Genomic DNA, 19487 nt, shown 5'->3' on the forward strand with positions numbered 1-19487 from the left:
GCCACCAGCGCCTAAGGAGTGGTGAGATTCTTGCGATCATTCCAAAAAAGACAAAACTCGCGTCACAGCACTTGGAAATGGTCCATGAGCTAACTTTGTCTCTTAAACACACAGCACAAAACAATTTTATCATAATGGAGACACAAATACTACAATGAAATGTTAGAGGACTCATTCATAACCTTGGCAATATTAGAGAACCCCTACAGAAACATAATCCTAAGTTGCTGTGTGCTCAAGAGACACACTTAAACCTACAAACACTAACTTTCTTCGCAACTACACCATCTTGTGAAGAGACAGAGACGTGGCTAATGCCTCCGGCACTGTAGCAATAGTTGCTGACAATTCTGTAGCTTGTCAACATGTTGCCCTTCAGACACCCCTTGAGGCAGTGTCAGTTCGGGCAATCCTTTTCAATAAACTGGTCTCCGTGTGTTCTCTACACATACCCCCTAACTATCATCTCAGCAAAAGTGATTTCTATAACCTCATTGATCAGCTTCCGGACCTCTACATACTCGTGGGTGATCTTAATGCTCATACCACGATGTGGGGAGACTCGTGATGCGACGCGAGAGGTTGATTCATTGAAAATTTTCTTCTGACCTCAAGTGCTTGCCAGTTTAATAAGATGGAGCCGACCTATTACAGCGTCCAACACAAGAGTTATTCATTGATAGATCTAGTAATTAGCTCTTCTTCTCTTCTGCCTCACTTGGAATGGAATGTCATCAATAAATTTTATCAGGGTGTCTACCAACTGGGAAATCTCGGGGATTTTGAATAGTGTGGAAACATTCACGGATAACTTCGGGAATTTGTGCCTCTATCATGAAAATTAGCTGTAATTTTATTGAAAGCGAACGAAAGTTGTGGTAGTGCTGGCTTGGGTAACAGAAAGGTCGTAACGAATCACATTTTGATGCTGTGTTGTCGGCTGGAGGACTTTCCAGTGTACAACCAACGACCAACTTTCCGGACGCCCAATAATTCGGACGACTTCGTGGCACCACCATGTATGCCATAAAGTCAGTGTATAAGAACAGCTGAAATTTCGGGCGAAAGAACCCTTCGCCGTCCGTTTCTCCCGATTTTTCGCCGTGGCCGCAGGTCCTAAACAGCATTAATCAAACCCAATACCGCCGTTTTGGTTATCTCGCCGCCTTGAACCGGCGCTGGCGCATGCATATCTGCTGGCAGCCGTAGCCACTACCGTGGCAAACGCTAGGCCGGTGCTTCAACGTTCTCTATTAAGCTTGCCGTTCAGTGCCGTGTTTTTTATTGAAAGAATTCACCACTGTCAGCAATGGCACCGACTCCGCCTTGGTGGCCCTTGCGATTAGCTTCGAATCTCGGAAAGTATAACGCGTTGCATAATGCCGGGTCTCGAAAATCAGCTTCGCCTTAATGCAGCAATGTTACGCGGCGAAGCATACACTAAAGTGTTGCGGTGAAGCATAACAAGCATGGGAAGGGGCAATTGTCACGGGGCACAGTATGTATTTCTTAAATGTACACGCGTCTAGCTGCCATCCCATGTCACAGCACGAGCACCGATATGCCTAATAAGTGTAATGGCAGGCCTTTTCATATGTGCATGTGGCGTTTTGAGTTCTTAATGGCAGTAAAAGACGCATTCATTTTTTCGAACTGCCCGATTTTTCTGATATTTTCTCGGCCTCTAGGTAGTCTGAAAAATCGGACGTTGAATGTAAAACTGACCAAGAGAATCCTTCAGATAGCTCGTGGGACGAAAGCGCGGTGGAAGGAGGACGAGAACAGAAAGTACCTATGCATTTAGAAGTGAACAGGAAAGGAAGCGTGCCGCCATATCTTTCAAGGAGCTTGAGCTCAAAAAAACAGTGTTGGCTGATGCCGAGATGCAGGTGTCTTTTATCCAAACCAAAATAAACTCTTTAAAGCAGTGAAATGCAACACTGAGGCGTTCTGCACGGGCTGAGAATATGTCAGGACAATTGATGTTGACTCACGAGCTGTTGAGAAAGAATCTCATTTGTGGCAGAGTTCAGCAAAACTTTTTATTGGGCTAGTTAGTGCATATTACTAAAGTACTAAAAAGCGCCAAACAGACGACACAAGAAGAGACACAGATGAGCGCTTACTAACAACTGATGCTTTATTGTCAGAAACACACAATATATACGCAAATCTGGCTGCGTAACTCGCTTGTTGGAAATCGCATGGTAACCAGGCAAAAGGCTATAAAACGATTGTAAAAGATGACGATCGCGACACTGACACATGGTGTATAGGGCCAAAGCACCGTAAATGATAATTATTACGTGATACACAAAACATCGCCGTAAGGGAGTAGCCCATTAAAAACTAAAAGATTAAGATTTTTCACCAAGCGCAGGCGGTGCAGCAACATGCTCAGTTCTAACTAAGGGCTTCTAAAAAAGACATTTTACTTTTATACAGAAGTTTTGATGGTTCGCTGGCACAGTATGTAAAGGAAGGGCCTGGGATGCGTCAGCTTGCGGCAGTGTTTTGTGTATCGCGTAACCATCATCATTTATGGTCCTTTGGCCTTATACACCACGTGTCATTGTCGCGATTGTCATCTTTCACAATCGTTTTATCGCCTTTTGCCTGGTTACCATGTGATTTTTGACAACGTGTGAGTGGCGCTGCCAGATTTGTGTATATATTGTGTGTTTCTGACAATAAAGCATCAGTTGTTAGTAAGCGCTCGTCCGTGTCTCTTCTTGTGTCATCTGTTTGGCGCTTTAGTACTTCAGTAGCAAAGTTCAGGCCTCATACCAATGAGCTTGCTATCAGTTGATAGAAATAGCTCGCATCCTCTTCAGTCACGCTGTCCACATTTCTGGATGCAGCCTATTTTTGCCACTTCTGTGGAGTAGTAGCTAGGAATGGAGCACAAACATTAAGCTTAGGGTAAATTGAACATTCTGATAACATAAATTACTTCCATTTTACTTCTGAGTGACATGTATCATTACAGAGTACTGCTTTGGTGAAAGCACTGCCATGTTTTACATGACATTTGATGTGGAGCATGTCGGTAGCAACCTCAAAATCCATGGAATAGCAACCTCGAAATAGCAACCGTGGAGCTTTGCCGAAGTCCCCGAATTGCCGGCCTGCCACCGCAGATGGCTTCCGATGGCGACAACCCGCCACCTTTTTCCAGGTACCCATGGCAGCCCTGCATCGAACCACAAACCTTCGCCGGAAAAGCTGGGGAAGACGTGGACGGGTGGCTCAGCTTTTACCAACGTGCAAGTCGGTTCAATGGCTGGAACGCCACTGCCCAACTTAACAACGTTGCCTTCTTCCTCAAGGGAACCGTGTCTGTGGGGCTTGAAAACCACAACGAAAGCATGACGACGTGGGAAAAGTTCGTATACGAAATCAGGAAGTGCTTCGGAGATCCGGCAGCTAAAAAGAAGCGTGCAGAGCAAACCCTAATGCAGTGAGCCCAAGTTCCCGGCGAAATCTGCACGATGTACATCAAAGAAGTGCTTAAGTTGTGCAGGGCCCTGGACCCTCAGATGACAGAAGAGAACAAAGTTGATCATCTTTTAAACGGGATCATCGAGGACGTGTACCAGTTTCTCATTGACAAAGACAGTCTGAACTCCGTAAGTGACGTCCTTCGGCACTGCCGTAGATTTGAAGCCTTGAAAGCTCAGCGTATCACACCGAAGTTCGGCCGCCCCTACAACATAACTAACGTTGCCAGTGTTGATGTGGTGCCAGCTCCATCCGACCTTGTGTCAGTTATTCGGCAAGGGGTGCGCGAAGAGCTTGACCGACGTGAGGTGGCTTCCCTCTCGACTCCGCCGGCTCATGAGCCTGTTTCTCACTGCGACTGCCGTGAGACGTCCATCAACGCCGCCTCTGTAGATGCCTACAACTTCGCTCCTTGTTCAAGAGTGTCAAACCCTACTATGAACACGCATCCCAGTTATCAGTTCCACAACAGTTACTCACCCAGACCACCTGCAGATTCTCAAGAGTTGAACAGCCGTGCCAGTTATCCTGCTACAGCATAGACCATTTATAACGTAACCGCCTATAGTGCGGGACCGCTTATAATGCGGCTTTATGTGACCACCAGTACGCCTCCCATAGAGTTTAATGTGTCAGCATACCGCTTAGTGCGCGGTCGCGCACGACGGAAGACCGGTTATAATGCGGTTTCTCCGAAGAGAAGGGAAAGCACCCTCCGGCACTACAATGCCCGCACCCTCTACAAGAAGGGAGAAGAAAGCCACGAAAGCCATCGCAAGAGGGGAGAAAAATAGAGGAGAGAGAGAGACTGTACAGCGTGCGAAGAAAGAAGCGCAACTAGCGGCCTTATCTTTTGCTTTTCTTTGTGCAGCGCCGTGAGGGCGGGGCCAAGCCAGACCGAGCACCCGCGCCGCCGTCGTAACTGGGTGGGTCCCACTCTGTGGGAGAGAAGGGGAAACGTTGGGGAAGTCCATTTGCTGGCGGTGGCTGGTTGACAGGCTGGCTTTGCACATGCGCCACTCTCCTGCCTTTTCTCCTGTGTGGGTGCGCGCAAGTCATCGTCTTGTGATACCGAAGTGTGCTGCCAGCGTCGTAGGCCTAGCTGCTGGAAAACGTGTTTCCTTCTCTTGCGTTTGTGTCGCGCTGGGCTAAGTTGCCATGGCGCCTGATCCTTCCAACTCAAGAAAACGGCAAGCTTTATCCCTGGAGACGAAACAAAGTAATATAAAAGAGGTCGAAAGTGGCCTAAAGAAGGTTTCCGTCGCGCAGAAGTACGGCATTGCCGAAACAACAGTGTCAGCAATTTGGAAGAACTGGGACGAGGTGCAACAGCAACTGCAAGAAAATTGTGGATCACTTGAAAGGAAGCGGATACGTTCATCAAAGTATGAAGATGTCGACGCCGCTTTATTCAAGTGGTTCTGCGAGGTGCGAGCCCAGAATGTGCCCGTGAGTGGTCCGATTCTACAAGCAAAGGCCAGGTCATTTGCAAACTTGTTGGGCCACGATAGTTTCAACATATTAAATGGGTGGATTCAGCGATTTAAGGACTGGCACGGAATAAGCTGCCGTGTTATCTCTGGGGAGAGCGCACACGTTGATGATTCTACTGTTCAGGCCTGGCTCAGTATAAACATGGAGACCATGCTGGCGAAGTACGCGGAGCGGGACATTTACAATGCAAATGAGGCTGGCGTGTTTTACAATTTGCTCCCAAACTGCACACTCGCACTGTCCCACGAACGCTGCTCCGGTAGAAAGGCTTCGAAGGAGAAAGGCTCGAATGGCTCGAATGGTTTACCATTCTGTTCTGCGCCAATATGGATGGCAGTGACAAGAGGTGCTTATTTGTGATCGGAAGGTCAGCGCGGCCGCGCTGTTTCAAAAAAAAAGAAAAAAAAGAAAGGCTCGAATGGTTTACCATTCTGTTCTGCGCCAATATGGATGGCAGTGACAAGAGGTGCTTATTTGTGATCGGAAGGTCAGCGCGGCCGCGCTGTTTCAAAAAAAAAGAGAGTGCCTACCGATTACATATAAGGCCAACAGAAAGTCATGGATGACTCGGGAGCTATTTGCAACTTGGCTTAAAAAATTTGACGAGGACATAGCGTCAGAAAAGCGACAAGTTGTCCTAGTTCTTGACAATTGCAGTGCCCATCATGTAAGTTTAAAGCTCAGTGCAGTGAGCCTCAAGTTCTTGCCCGCAAATACCACAGCCAAGAGCCAGCCGATGGACCAAGGCGTAATCGTTGTAGTGAAAGCGCATCATAAAAGACGCATATGCGAAAGAGTGCTGATAACCTTCAGCGAGACGAAGCAGTGAAGGTAAACCTGCGGAGTGCTATCCACATGATCACGGCCTCTTGGTGGCAGATAAAAGCATCAACCATTGCCAAGTGTTTCGCAAAGGCGCGATTTGTGCGCAACGCCGTGGTCAGCAATCCTGATAGCCACCGTGGCGATAGCCACCGTGGCGACGATGTCGACAAAGTCCTCAACCCGGATGATGTGTGGTCGGATCTGGTGAAAAAAGAACATTGTTGGACAGGACGACACATTCGAAGGCTTCGTGAACGAGGATTGCGATGACTTTGTCTGCGAAGAAGCAGACTCAGACGAAGCAATTGTAGCAGCAGTGCGTGATCGCGATGACAGTGTATCGGACGATGACGACGACGAAGGAGACAGCACACCGGAACTTTCGCACAGAGATGCACTAGATTACATAAGCAAGCTCAGGGTGTACTGCGTGCAGAAGGGCTTGAGCGAGAAAGCTTCCCAGCGTCTGATCGCTGTTGAAGATGGTGCATAATGCGGTGAAGGCTCAGCGCCAGACGAAGATAACGGCATTTTTTCATTGATGAAGAAAAATAAAACGTTCTGTTTAGTGTCCAATTCTGGTGCTTTACTGCGCGTTAAGTTGTAAAATACATAATAAAAGGTGGGTTGACTATATTTGCATGTGAATAAGGGTCTAAAAGTGGCGCATTCGATATAGTGCAGTACCGCTTATAATGTGGATTTTCCCGACTCCCGCTACCTACGTTATAAGCGGTCCATGTTGTACTGACAATTTTGGCACATCCCGTTAGCGCCCCATCTGCTTCCAATGCGGTCTTCGCAGTCATGTCGCCAGATTTTGTCCTCATCACCGTCACACGTCACCCCCGTCCCATAAGCGACCATGCACTTTTTATCGGCGTAGCAATCGGCACGGCAATGGGACACGCTGGCCTTCTGACTTGGATAGCAGGACAAACCACCAGGCGAATTACTGTAGCGACTCACCAGCTACTGTGTGGAGCTTGACGCCGCCGCCTTCACGCCAGTGCAGGCCTCCATCTCCATGACGACGTCTCACGTCACCGCCGCCGGGAAACTAGGTGGTGTGACCAATGGAGGGAGGTCGCCAGTCATCATGAAGTACATGCCCCTATGCCTCTGCCAGTCATCATGTGTCATAACAAGATTCGTGTTTTAGTGGACAATGTTGGTACGTTGGCCTTAGTGGACACAGGAGCGAGTGTCTCCGTTATCAGCCTGGATTTCAAAACCCAACTGGGCCATGAAGTGATGTTTCGCTGGGATAATGCTAATGCATTTCGTGCTGTGAGTGAAGAGTTGCTCTGACTTATTGGAGTGTGCACCGCGAACGTTTGTTTCTCCGATAACGTGTATCAAGCCGAATTTGCACTACTTGCTCAATCCACTCACAACGTAATTCTTGGCCTCGATTTCCTACAACAGTGCAGTGCCACTGTTGACGGCAGTACTGGCAAGCTTTTCCTTTCTCCTCTTGCGAACCAACCTGCTACCTGTTCACGCGCTCTTGCCGCCATTGAAGATGCTGTCCTACCAGCATGCTCCTTATCTAGAGTTCGAGTTGCCCTGCGGAACAACTACACTCTTGGTGTCAAATTTAGCCTTCCAGTCTACTGTGCTACCCAGCGGTATGCCACTTGCCTCTTTTGAAGTCGATACTGGTCTCAGCATAGGCGCCTTAACTGACGACATGTCACACGAATCCCGAGAGCACGGGGCTGACCACAGTGTCCCTGAAGACTTGTCGCCTTTTTGAAAATGATCAGCAAGTCACTGTTTTCAGAGAAGCGTCAAGCACTGGTCAGCAACTTTAGCAAGCATGCGTCATTATTTGATTTCATGCAGAATGCTAACAAAGTTCGCATTCCAACTATGTGGGCTCGCCACAGGATTGGCACGTGTCCACCTCAGAGCACAAGGTCATCGCTCAGCAGGTCAACAACATGCTAGCTAAGGGTGTCATCCAAGATTCCTCTAGCCCTTGGGCGGCGCCAGTCATCCTTGTAAAAAAGAAAGATGGGCCCTGGAGGTTTTGTGTCGACTACTGGTGTCTCGATTTGGGGATGAAAAAGGATGTGTAGCCACCTCCCAGGATCAATTACCTTATTGACTGCCTTCATTCCATATCCTATTTTTCATCTGTAGACCTACGATCGGGCGACTGGCAGATACCCATGCATTCAGCTAATAAAGAGAAAACCACTTTTGTGACTCCAGACAGCTTGTTTGAATTCAACGTCATGACGTTCGGTTTGTACAACGCACCTGCAACATTTGAAAGGTTTATGGATACAATACTGCACGGCCTGAAATGGGAGGTTTGTTTGTGTTACGATGTGTATGCGATGACGTCGTAATTTTTGGCTGCACTTTTGCAGGGCACTACCACCGACTGGACGTTGTTTTGACCTGCCTTGAACAAGCTGCCCTTACCCTCAACTCTAAGAGATGTCACTTTGGCCAACGAGAGGCGCTAGTACTTGGACATTTAGTAGACAAGCAGGGGGTGCAACCAGACCCACAGAAAGTTGCTGCAGTTAGCGGCTTTAAAACCGCAGTCGCAACACGAGCTGAGGTGCTTCTTGGGTCTTTGCCCGTACCTCCGACGTTTTGTGCCCAACTTTGCCGATACTGCCTACCCTCTGACTTCATTGCTGCGCAAGGATAACCCTTTCACCTGGACAGCAGATTGCAATTCCTCGTTTCGTTAACTGAAGTTCCTGCTCTCTTCCAGACCCATACTTCGCCATTTTGACCCCTCTGCCGCAACAGAACTGCACACCGACGCGAGTGGAATCGGCCTCGGTGCCGTCCTCATCCAGCGTTTTGGTGTCGCCGAGTATGCCATTGCTTATGCCAGCTGTTCGTTCAGCAAGGCCGAACAGAAAAACACCATCACTGAGCAAGAGTGGCTCGCTGTCGTCTTTGCAGTCCACAAGTTCCACCCATATCTCTACGGGTGCCGCTTCACGATCATTACTGATCACCATTCACTATTGGTTTTGGTTGGTCTCCGTGACCCGTCTGGCCGCCTTGCTCGATGGGCGCTACATTTGCAGGAATTTGACTTTGCAGTCCGTTACAAGAGTGGCCAACAGCATGCAAACGCCGACTGTCTTTTGAGGCTCCCTCTACCAACAAGTGCATGTGACGGTGAGGTGACAATTTCGGTGAGTTTCTGGCCGCCATCGACAACATTCTTTTTCCCGACCTGGCCACTTTCCGGAAAGACCACCATGATGACCGCAGCCTGGATGCCCTCTTCGCCTCAGCTGCTCAACCAACAGGTAAAAATGGCTTTGTCATCCAAGATGGCCGGCTCTACAAGAAGAATTATGCAGCTGATAGTGCCTGCCTCCTCTTAGTGGTCCCTAAGAATTTGAGCACTCACGTGCTCTGTGCTATGCACGACGACTTGACCGCTGGGTACCTAGGTTTTACTAGAATGTACCACCGCATTCAGGGCCGATTCTACTGGACTAGTATGCGATGGGATTCAGAAAAGCGTGTGGCCATTTGTAACAAGTGCCAGCAATTTAAGCGCCCTAATACTGCTCCGGTCAGACTCCATCACCCTGTGGTGCCACCATCTCCTTTCGAAATGGTTAGAGTGGACCTTCTTAGCCCATTCCCGCACTCAATAAACAACCGTTTTATTATAGTCTGCGTCGACCATCTGACATGTTATGCTGAAACTGCAGCGATGCCAATGGCCACGGCTCTTGATGTTTCGAGCTTCCTCCTGTCCTCCATTATACTGCGTCATGGACCCCTTCATGTTATTGTGAGTGGTCGTGGTCGTCAGTTCATGGCCGACGTAGTTGAAGAGCTGTTGCATCTTTGTGCTTGCCAGTTTCGCCACGCAAACTCGTATCACCCGCAGACAAATTGTCTCATTGAGTGCACTAACAGAAGTTTGACCAACATGCTTTTGATGTACGTCGATTCCAGGCACAAAAATTGGGATATCTTGCCTTTTATCACATACGTCTACAACACTGCAAAGCATGAAACTGCTGGCTACAGTACTTTCTATCATCGTGTCAGACCACCCCGCAGCTTCCTTGACACCATTCTACCTTTTACTGCTCATGCGGACTCTTCTATTGCCCAGACTCTCTGCCACGCTAAGGAAGCACACCTCATAGCTCAGCTCTGTACATTGGCATCCCAGGACTGCTCCAAGAGCAGCTGCAATTCACGCCATAACAATATGTTGTATGACAAAGAGAACATAGTATGGCTTTGGTCACTACTTCGCAAGTGCGGCCTGTGCCAGAAATTCCTGGCTCGTTACACCGGGCCGTTCATCATCACCAATCGCCTAAGTGATGAGACCTATTCGATTGCTCATCTCGTTTTTAATGGCTACCAGTCTAAGAAGACGCAGCTTGTTCACGTCGCCTGCCTGAAACTCTGTCATCCCTGTGACTCCGAGTGGATGTAACAGTTAGTTACTTGCCCAGCGGCCTTCGTCTGTGAAGGGAGGAGTGTTACGCTAAAGCTACAGCAAGAATAGAGGAAAAGGAGAATGAAGTGCGCTTGTCAGCAGCTGGGTGTTGGCACGGCACCTTTTCATCAACTCATCTTTAAATATAGGCACCCCATCATTACAATCTATAGTTTTTTCATGCTATATATGTATACCTCTTTCCTGCCCATAACGAGGAGCGGCAGCTTCTCCATCCATGCCATGTTCATCGCAAATGCAACCAATATTCTATCATTTCTTGTTTTCTACCTGTGCATGATTCTTCCTAAAAGTTGGGTTCGGCAACATCTTAATGTGACGATTCATCTATGTTGCATGTGTCTTCCAGGGAATACTCTCGCAAAATAATTTGCAGCTTGCCGCTGGCCCAGTCCTTCGTGCAGCTTTTGTTTGCTGCTGCACCTTCACCAGAAACAACCTTTGTAGTTAAATTGTACTGTCTTAAATCTAGCCAGCCAGCCACTGCTGCAAACAAAACTGAAGGGGCCCATCTGTATGGCTAAGCACTGTGCCTTTTTGCTAAGGAGGGGTTCTGTTACAGGCAACTTTTTTGCCTTCGCATTATTTAGCCAATGCACCAAAGCCTCCTCGATATCTGGAGGGTAACTTGAGCCTTTTAAACAACACTTGAGGTTGGACAATGCACCACTCGGCACCTTCTCTCTCGCTGTCAAGTGCCACAAACAGTAGCCAGTGGCAGGCCTTTCCCCCGTGACAACACGGACTTCTTGCTCCATGTTGGATGGTATTGATGATCTCCATTTTTTCTTTGATGCTTATCATGCGAGACTTGCCTGTTTGACAGTGCACGGTCCTGTCACGATCACGAAGTGTCCACAGAACATTGTCGCGAAGTTCAGGCGAATGTCCTGTCACGGTCACTCAGCATCCGCAGGTCACTCTTGCGAAGTTCAGCTCACGTGCGATCGGTGAACAAAACAACTACACACATGTGGACACTTCGTGGTTTCCATGATGCTTTTGCCCACAACCTATTCGAACTCCAGACCTGCACAAATAACTGACTTCTATGGGAGTTGCCTGCGCCCGCTCTCGTTCAACCGTTGGCCGTTGGTGTCACCTTTACGACCTGTTCGTCGACTACTCTATGGCTGACTGGGGTGGCGTTGTGATTAGAATGGCGGCTGTTGTGTTGTGACAAACTGCTTGTATAGTTTATGATTTTTGCGAACACATTCGCATTGATGTCACAAGGCTTTGTTTGGTCACTTCGCTCCAAAAGTAGACTGTCCGAACCATGAAAAATGTCGGTGCGTGCAGTCCACTGCTCTCTAAAATAGCGTTAAATAGCCACTCCTATCACCTTTTTCACACAGCAACAAACCGCACAGCTCTTGCACGTGAAGTCGCATTGTTTATAGAGCTCGTAATGTTCGCACCAGTTTCATTGTTTACATCAAAAAGTTCGCTCCTGCGCTTTTTAGAAAGTGGAAACCACTGTAACGTTCGACAACAGACGATTACCACTACTTTGAACTCTTAAAAGTTGCCCGTGAGTGTGTCGCGGGTTCAAAAAGAGAATTGCGCATATAGCTTTACTGTGTACGTACCTTTCGCATCACCATTATGCTGCCAGCATACCATGCAGAAAAGGTAGCTTTGCAGTTTGGAAAGAGTATGACGCAAGGTCTGCAGTGCAGCACGTTTTAAAGCACTGGAATCCCTTTTGCAAGCTTTCAGCTCACCTAGGCTAGACATCAAACAGTATGAAAAAATGCTCACCTTTCCTTGAAACAGACTCAATGGATTTCATGCATAAACGGGTGCAGGAATTACTTGTGAGAAATTTGACCATATCCTCTGCCTTTCATACAGCGCACAGCAATAAATCCTAATCTAACCTTTTACATTAGGTTATCTGTAATAAACTCAAGAAAGATAGTTTATCCTATGAATCTCTTAAAACAAATTTTTCAGTCTCTCACAGAGGCTAGAAAAAGGAAAGTTGCAGTCTAGCATTGCAGCTGCCACCTGTGCTCATTGTTTTTTTTTGTACCGCTTCTTCTCCTTTAATCTCACTATTCAAACGCAAAACATTTGCATATTTTGTTTTTTTATATTTGTTAATTAATTCACCCAGAATAAAAGCGCCTTGTGCCTGCTGAAATTGCAGCAGAAGCGTAGGAATAGATTGTGGATGCAGACTACAGTGAACAGGTTATAACTAGCACCACTCTGTCTGTACGTTCTGTCCAAAGTGGCAAAATAGTTGAACTAGACTAGGCGTGCTGGGCAAGGGACATCTGTGCAGGTCTGGAGTTCAGTAGGTAGTGCTCTTGCCGGTGACAGTGTCATGCAGGATCTCGTGAGAGCACTCTCGCAGGCAATGTGATCTCACTAGGTCGCTCCGCCATGGCCTCCAAGATTACTAGTCTGAGATTGTGCGTGACACTGCTCGGAGGCTAGGCTTCTGCAATGGCCACAGATTCATGCGTACGCGTGCCATGCGTAGCTCACACATGGCGTGTCTCGTGCAGAATTGGTTGGCCGCAGGAGTGCGAGACTGCAACCAAGGAGTATGATGAACATTTGAAAAGAAGTGAATAGTATGCATTAACTGGCAAGTACATGAGGTTCTGCTGTGGCTCAAGTGGGTACTAAATGCATTAAATAAAGGGGGTAACTGAGTCGGGGATTCCTCTCAACTGTGTTTAATAAGAAACTATGGCTTAAGCAGGTACGGTTTAATGAAGTTCTAGTGCATTTTCCTTAAAATCTCATACATTCTGCAGATGCATCTTCAGTATATAGAACGAATAGCATCAGCACACTAAATCCATTATTAATAAATTTAACTTTACTCACCAAGCTATATGTTACTACTTTCCTAGTCAGATTGATTTTGTATTGACTTTTATTTTATTTATTTATTCATGTATCTATATATTCATGAATATATATTCATGAAGCATAAGCGTGGGAAGGGGCAATTGTCACGGGACACAGTATGTATTCCTTAATTATACACGTGTGCACCCCCGTCTCCTGTCACATTACAAGCACCGATGTGCCTAATAAGTAATAAGTAATAAGTAATAAGACAGGCCTTAAGAGCTTTTTTGGACGAGCCTGTGGCAATTTTAGCCCTTAAGGGCAGTTAAGACATGCATTCATTTTTTTCGGACTGCCCGATTTTTCTGATGTTCTTGCGGCCCCTAGTGAGTCCGAAACATCGAACGTTGACTGTACAACTGACCAATAGGATGCTTCAAATGATCCATGGGGTGAACGCGTGGCAGAAGGAGGACAACAGGAAGGACCTATGCATTGAGGACTGAACGGGAAAGGAAGCGTGCCGCCACCTTTCAAGGAGCTTGAGCTCAAAAAAACGGTGTTGGCTGACGCTGAGATGCAGGTGTCCCTCATCCAAACCAAAATAAACTCATTAAAGCAGTGAAACCCAACACTGAGATGTTGTTTACTAGCTGATAGTATGTCAGGACAGTTGAGGTTGACTTCCCAGCTGCTGAGAGAATGTTAAGTAGTGACAAAGTTCAGGCCTCATAACGAAGAGCTTACTATCAGTTGATAGAAATAGCTCATATTCAAAAATATTTACTAATGTATGCACCTCCTTTTCATTCGTATTTGAAAATCTTCAACTCAATTTGGAATGGGTTTTACCATTTTTTTTCGCTGTGCATTTTACTAACACCTTCCGTCTGTTTTCTTTTTAAATAAAATAGATATTACTCCTTACTATTGTTAGATTCTCATCCGTGCTCTTGGGACAAAGGAATGACAACACAGTAGTGCAAACAATCACAAGGACATTTATTGCACCTTTCATAGATCAATGCCTGCTAGCCGAGTTGCTATCCACAAAACATGCCGATGGGCGCTCGACAAATCTAAGAAGTCCGACTCACCACCACCGGATAACGAGTGAATACGTTAGCCCCATGCTGGATCCCAAAGCCTGGTCGTTCACGCATACGGTCACGTGAACGGTGGCGCGTTTGAACGAGGCCTCACGAGACGATCTCGCAAAAGCATGGATCGGTGCACTTGCGGAACGTCCATGCAGCTTGCCCATCCTGAACCAAAGAGGAAGCGCCTTCTCCTTTTCGTGCCCAAGTAACCCCACCGTGAGGCGGCGTTAGCAGCGCAACACTCGCACCATCTCTTGTACTGCGTTTCAACCACACCGGATTACAGGAGATAGGAGCCATGCAGGAAAACAAATGTATCAGGGGACGTGTTAGAGTTGCGCATCCCCACACTATCCAAACTGATTTGTCATTTTTTTTTTGTTTCATCATGCTTACTAGAGATTGGCAGCATCGGGCAACATGGCGTCAGCCTGTCTTGACATAAAACAAAGTTCTGACTCATTCAGGGAATTTTGCAAAGGTGCTCAGGAAAAACCTGGAAAACTCAGGGAATTCGGAAATGTCAACTTGGTAGACACCCTGCTAACCTGCCGCATACATATAGCGCATGCGAAATTTGGGATACGGTTTGGTACACTACAAGCATGCAACACAGCAATTTGCCGAAATAGCACAAGGCGAATACCAAATTTGCAAGCTAGCACATGTGCATCTACGGTTTCATGCAACAACTAAGAGTTCGGGGAATGCAACAGGCATAAAGTGCTCACCCGGCCACACATTCACAGGGCGCTCCGGCAATGTCGCCAATGGCTTTTGTGAACCATGCTGTAATCACGTGGATGCCAGAGTTCGTGGATGCATTGCATGTAGCTTGTATGAGGCCAAATGCAGGGTCTACGGTGTTTACATTAAGTTTTATGTTCTTAACGTTCTATTAAAGCTTATCCGCATTGTGCCTGACAAACGGACGAAGTGTTGGCATTATCCGCTCGTTATCCGGCACTCTGAGAAGTCAGCTGTCCATCCCGTTTGCAAAAATGACGAGAGAATGAAGTCTTCTTCAATCATATTTAAGGCAGGTCATATGTAACAACCAAAGAATGTCAACGCTTTCACAAAACGTGAAAGAAGCTCTGGAAACATGTCTCCACTCGATTTCGCCATACCTAAGCAAGGCTCGAACCCAGATGTTTTCCAACCATGTGGCGAGGCACAACTTCCCGTTTTTGTGCTAGTTGGCGCTCTGACTTCTGCAAATGGTCAATGGCACACAGTACGTATTCCCTAATTATACATGCGTACACCTGCCGTCTCCTTTCACAGTACGAGCACAGGCATGCCTAATAAGTGTACTGGCAGACCTTCAGAGCTTTTTCGATTGTGCCTGTGACGACTTGAGCCCTTAAGGGCAGTGAAAGATATGCGTTAATTTTTTCGGACTGCCCGATTATTCCGACGTTTCGCGGCTGTACAGGCCACAAAACGTCAGAAAAATTGATTAGGAGGATGCTTCAAATACTACAAGTTACCTACAATTGACCAAGAGGATGCTTCAAATGGTCCGGAGGGTGAACACATGCTGGAAGGAGGACGAGAACAGAAACAACCTAAGCATCGAGGAATGAACGAGAAAGGAAGGGTGCCACCGCTTCTTTGAAGGAACTTGAGCTCAAAAAACGCAGTGTTGGCTGACGCCGAGATGCAGCTACCCCTCATCCAAATCAATATAAACTCTTAAAGCAGTGAAATGCAACAGTTAAGCATTGTGCACAGGCTGAGAGTATGTCAGGACAGTTGAGGTTGACTTACCAACTGTTGAGAGAGAATCTAACTTGTGACAAAGTTCAGGCTTCATACCAATGAGCTCGCTATCAGTTGATAGAAAGAGCTCATTTTCGAAAATATTTGCTTCTGTATGCATCTCTTTTTATTCGTATTTGAAAATGTTCGACTTGATTGGCAATGGGCTTTACCATTTTCGTTTCGAAGATATCCCATTTGTTGTGCATTTTGCTAACCCCTCCCTTCAGTTTTCTATTTTGAATAATATAAACACTACTCCTTACTATTCAAACTGCATTAAGTAGTTAAAAAAATTTTTTTTGACATGCTTACTAAGGAGTCAGCAGCGGACAACATGATGTCAATGATGTCAGCCTGTCTTGACATAAAACAAAGTTCTGCGTCACTAGAGGAACTTTGCAAAGGCACTCGGGGAAAACCTGGAAAAGTCAGGGAATTTGAAAATGCCAACTTGGGAGGCACTCTGGAATACCTTCAGGGACCCTGGGGTGTTACAGAAGGGAGTGGAACAATAAATTAAAAAAAAAGCTATGCAAATATCAGGTAACATTCAAGTGCATTATTAAAGTCACTGGGTTCCGTAATAAATACATTGGCGGTGGGCAAGTTCCAATAATTCCAAGTTTGAGGAACGAAAGAATGAAAGTGTTGCTTAGTGTGACAATGAGGAATCAACACTTTATGACAGTGGTCGATACGAGATATAGATGGATGACGGGAAAGTGACTCTTGCTTAAGACGAGCGTTATGGTAGTAAATGTCATGAAATAAGGAGACGTGCTATTTTGCTGCGTATGAAAAGGAACAGAAGCCGTAAAGCTGTTTTTATAAATGAAACACTGGAAAGACCGTAGTAGCTGTTAACGCAAGTAGTTATTAAGATTAATGCAACAAAGACAAAGGTCATGATATTTTATGCGAAAAACAAAGGCAATATTGAACCATAATATAATTTTTGAGCATTGAGGAATACGGATTGTTGACAGTTACAAAATTCTTGGTGTATATTTTACATCTACCTTAACTTGGAATACACATTTAAGCTATCTATGCAAAAAACTAACCTCTGTGACAGGAGTACTATGTCACTGCGACATACTCCGAGCAGCCGTCAAACTACAGATATGCAGTACAGTCCACTTATAACGATATATCGGCTATAACAATGCGTCGACATGAGAGTGTCATTTTATGCATTAGGTCTATGGGGAAAAAAACATTTATAGCGATGGGTGTTTCACCGCATATTGGATATAATGAACAAAATTTTGCCATCTGGATGGCATTTTCTGTGCCAAATAATCGTATCATTTCCATTGCTTAGTTCCCTAAAACGAACGATGTTGAGACGAGGCAGTGTTTACCTCTGTAAGTTCGTATCTGCCACCATGACTGCACAGCGCGTCGCGCCCCGCCCGCGCACCGGAGAGTACCTGAGTAGGCGCAGCGCGCCGCAAGATGGCGCTAGCTGCTTCATGCGCATCGGCCACAGTCACTCCGAATAAGAGAGAGAGAGAAAAAAAGCGACAAGCAAAGTGGCGCGGTGGCGCCCATCCTGCACTCAGTCTCTCTCTAGCGATAGCCGGCTGACGCCACCGAAGCAGCATGCAACCAACGGTACAACCCAGTGGACCAGTTCGAAGATGGCGTCGGCAAAGCGCAAAGCTGTGTCGCTTGATGCGAAGATGGAGGACTCTGAGATTTTGCAGGACTCTCAACATGGCTTTAAGGTGAGCGCCCTCGTGAAGAAGTATGAGCTCGCTCAGTCGACAATATCAACCATCTTGAAAACCAGCAGCACCGCGATTGTGAAGGCAGGAGCTATCAGTGGCCATGCTGATCAGGGGAAAAGAGTTAGAGACCCTTTCTACGCTGATGTTGAAGAGCCGCTTTACCAGTGGTTCATCACAACCCGCGTGCATAATGTGCCTATTAGTGGGCCAATACTTGCCACCAAAGAAAAAAACGTCGCTTTTCTTTTGGGACGCCCAAATTTTGAGGCTGGAGGAGGCTGGATTCAGCACTTTGAAGAGCGGCATGGTATCGTTTACAAAAACGTGGTAGGGGAAGCGGTATCTTTGGACACACAGGCAAAGCAGCAGTGGCTGCAGACAAAGCTGCCCCGCGTGCTGGAGTGCTACGCGGAGAAGGACATATATAATTGCGACGAAACTGCTGTTTTTTCAAATGTTGCCGTCGAAGACTCACGCTCTTAAAGGAGATCGATGCCCCGGCGGGAAGCACTCGAAACTTAGGGTGACCGTGTTGCTGTGCATTAGTATGGACGGGAGCCATCGTCTCAAGCCTTTCATGATTGGGCGATCAAAGAAGCTAACATGATTTAAGAATCGACACATCCCGGTCCGCTATGGCAGCAATAAGAAGGCGTGGATGACCCACAACCTGTTCGAAGAATGGCTGCTCGAGTTCGACAGTATAATTGAAGGCCAAGGAAGAAAAGTAGCGTTGCTACTTGACAATGTAGCGCAAACAGCGTTAACCCGAAGCTGACATTCGTCGAATCTATGTTTCTGCCTCCGAATACTACGGCAAGCCTGCAGCCGTTGGACGCCGGCGTGATCGCCAACTTTAACGTCCTGTATCAACGACGCATGCTCGAGTGGCTAATTTTAGCCATTGACCTGGCACGTCCTGCTCCTAGCACGTCGGGTCATGCAGACGGGCCCCCTGACCTGAAGATCAGTCTTTTGAAAGCTGTGCGCTTTGTTTATCGTTCATGGTATGAAGTAAAGCAGTGAATCATATACAATTGCTTCAAAAAGGCGGGCTTTGTTCACTGAGACCAACACGGTGTAAGCCGCTGACATAACTGAGCTCTGGGAGCTCGTTCCTACTGGTGACACCGGTGGTGCGTCGATGGAGGAGTTTTTGACTGCAGACAGTTCTGCCTTGTTCTGCAATGAGGTCACCGATGAGGCGATCGCCGAAGATGTGCTGTCTCGACAGACGGCAAAGTTGTGCGATGGTGGCGACGGCAGCAGCGACAGTGACGAGATTGACAGTGGCTCCTTGACCCCGACCTCGATGCCCACGCAAAGTGCACTGTCGTAGATCGACTCCTTAATTGATTTTATGCATGCTAAAGGATTGCTGCCAGTGTTCGCGCAGCAGCTGGAGTCCATGCATGTCGCAGTTGTGAAGCTGAAGCTGCCGCAAAAGCAAGTGCAGATTTCGGACTATTTCGGCGCGCCTAACCCTCGGCATGGTCATTGGCGCTAGAAATAAAGTGTTTTTCACAGCTTACTTTCAACATCATCTATTCTTTAGAGCAAGTAGCAAATTCGAGTTCGGAGCTGCAAAGGTATGTTCCGCGTTTCTTATTTTTTAAAACATAACTGCAGTCCAGATATAGCGATGATCAGTTATAACGATCATATTTTTCGTCTTTCTTGATATCGTTATAAGTGGACTGCACTGTATCACGCTCTTTTCAATTCACACCTAAACTACTGTGCATTAATCTGATGTATGACAACTAATGCCAATATAAA

General features: G+C 46.8%; 1 protein-coding gene and 1 pseudogene across 2 annotated transcripts in view; both read left to right on the forward strand.

Annotated features, from left to right (window-relative positions):
• Window positions 1–19487, forward strand: part of Syx5 (syntaxin 5) — a 292245-nt gene that overhangs the window by 45887 nt on the left and 226871 nt on the right. The window lies entirely within an intron of this gene.
• On the forward strand, window positions 17619–19215 carry LOC135895972 (tigger transposable element-derived protein 4-like; annotated as a pseudogene).

Source organism: Dermacentor albipictus, chromosome 7, assembly GCF_038994185.2.
Source record: "Dermacentor albipictus isolate Rhodes 1998 colony chromosome 7, USDA_Dalb.pri_finalv2, whole genome shotgun sequence".
Classification (NCBI taxonomy): Eukaryota; Metazoa; Arthropoda; class Arachnida; order Ixodida; family Ixodidae; genus Dermacentor; species Dermacentor albipictus.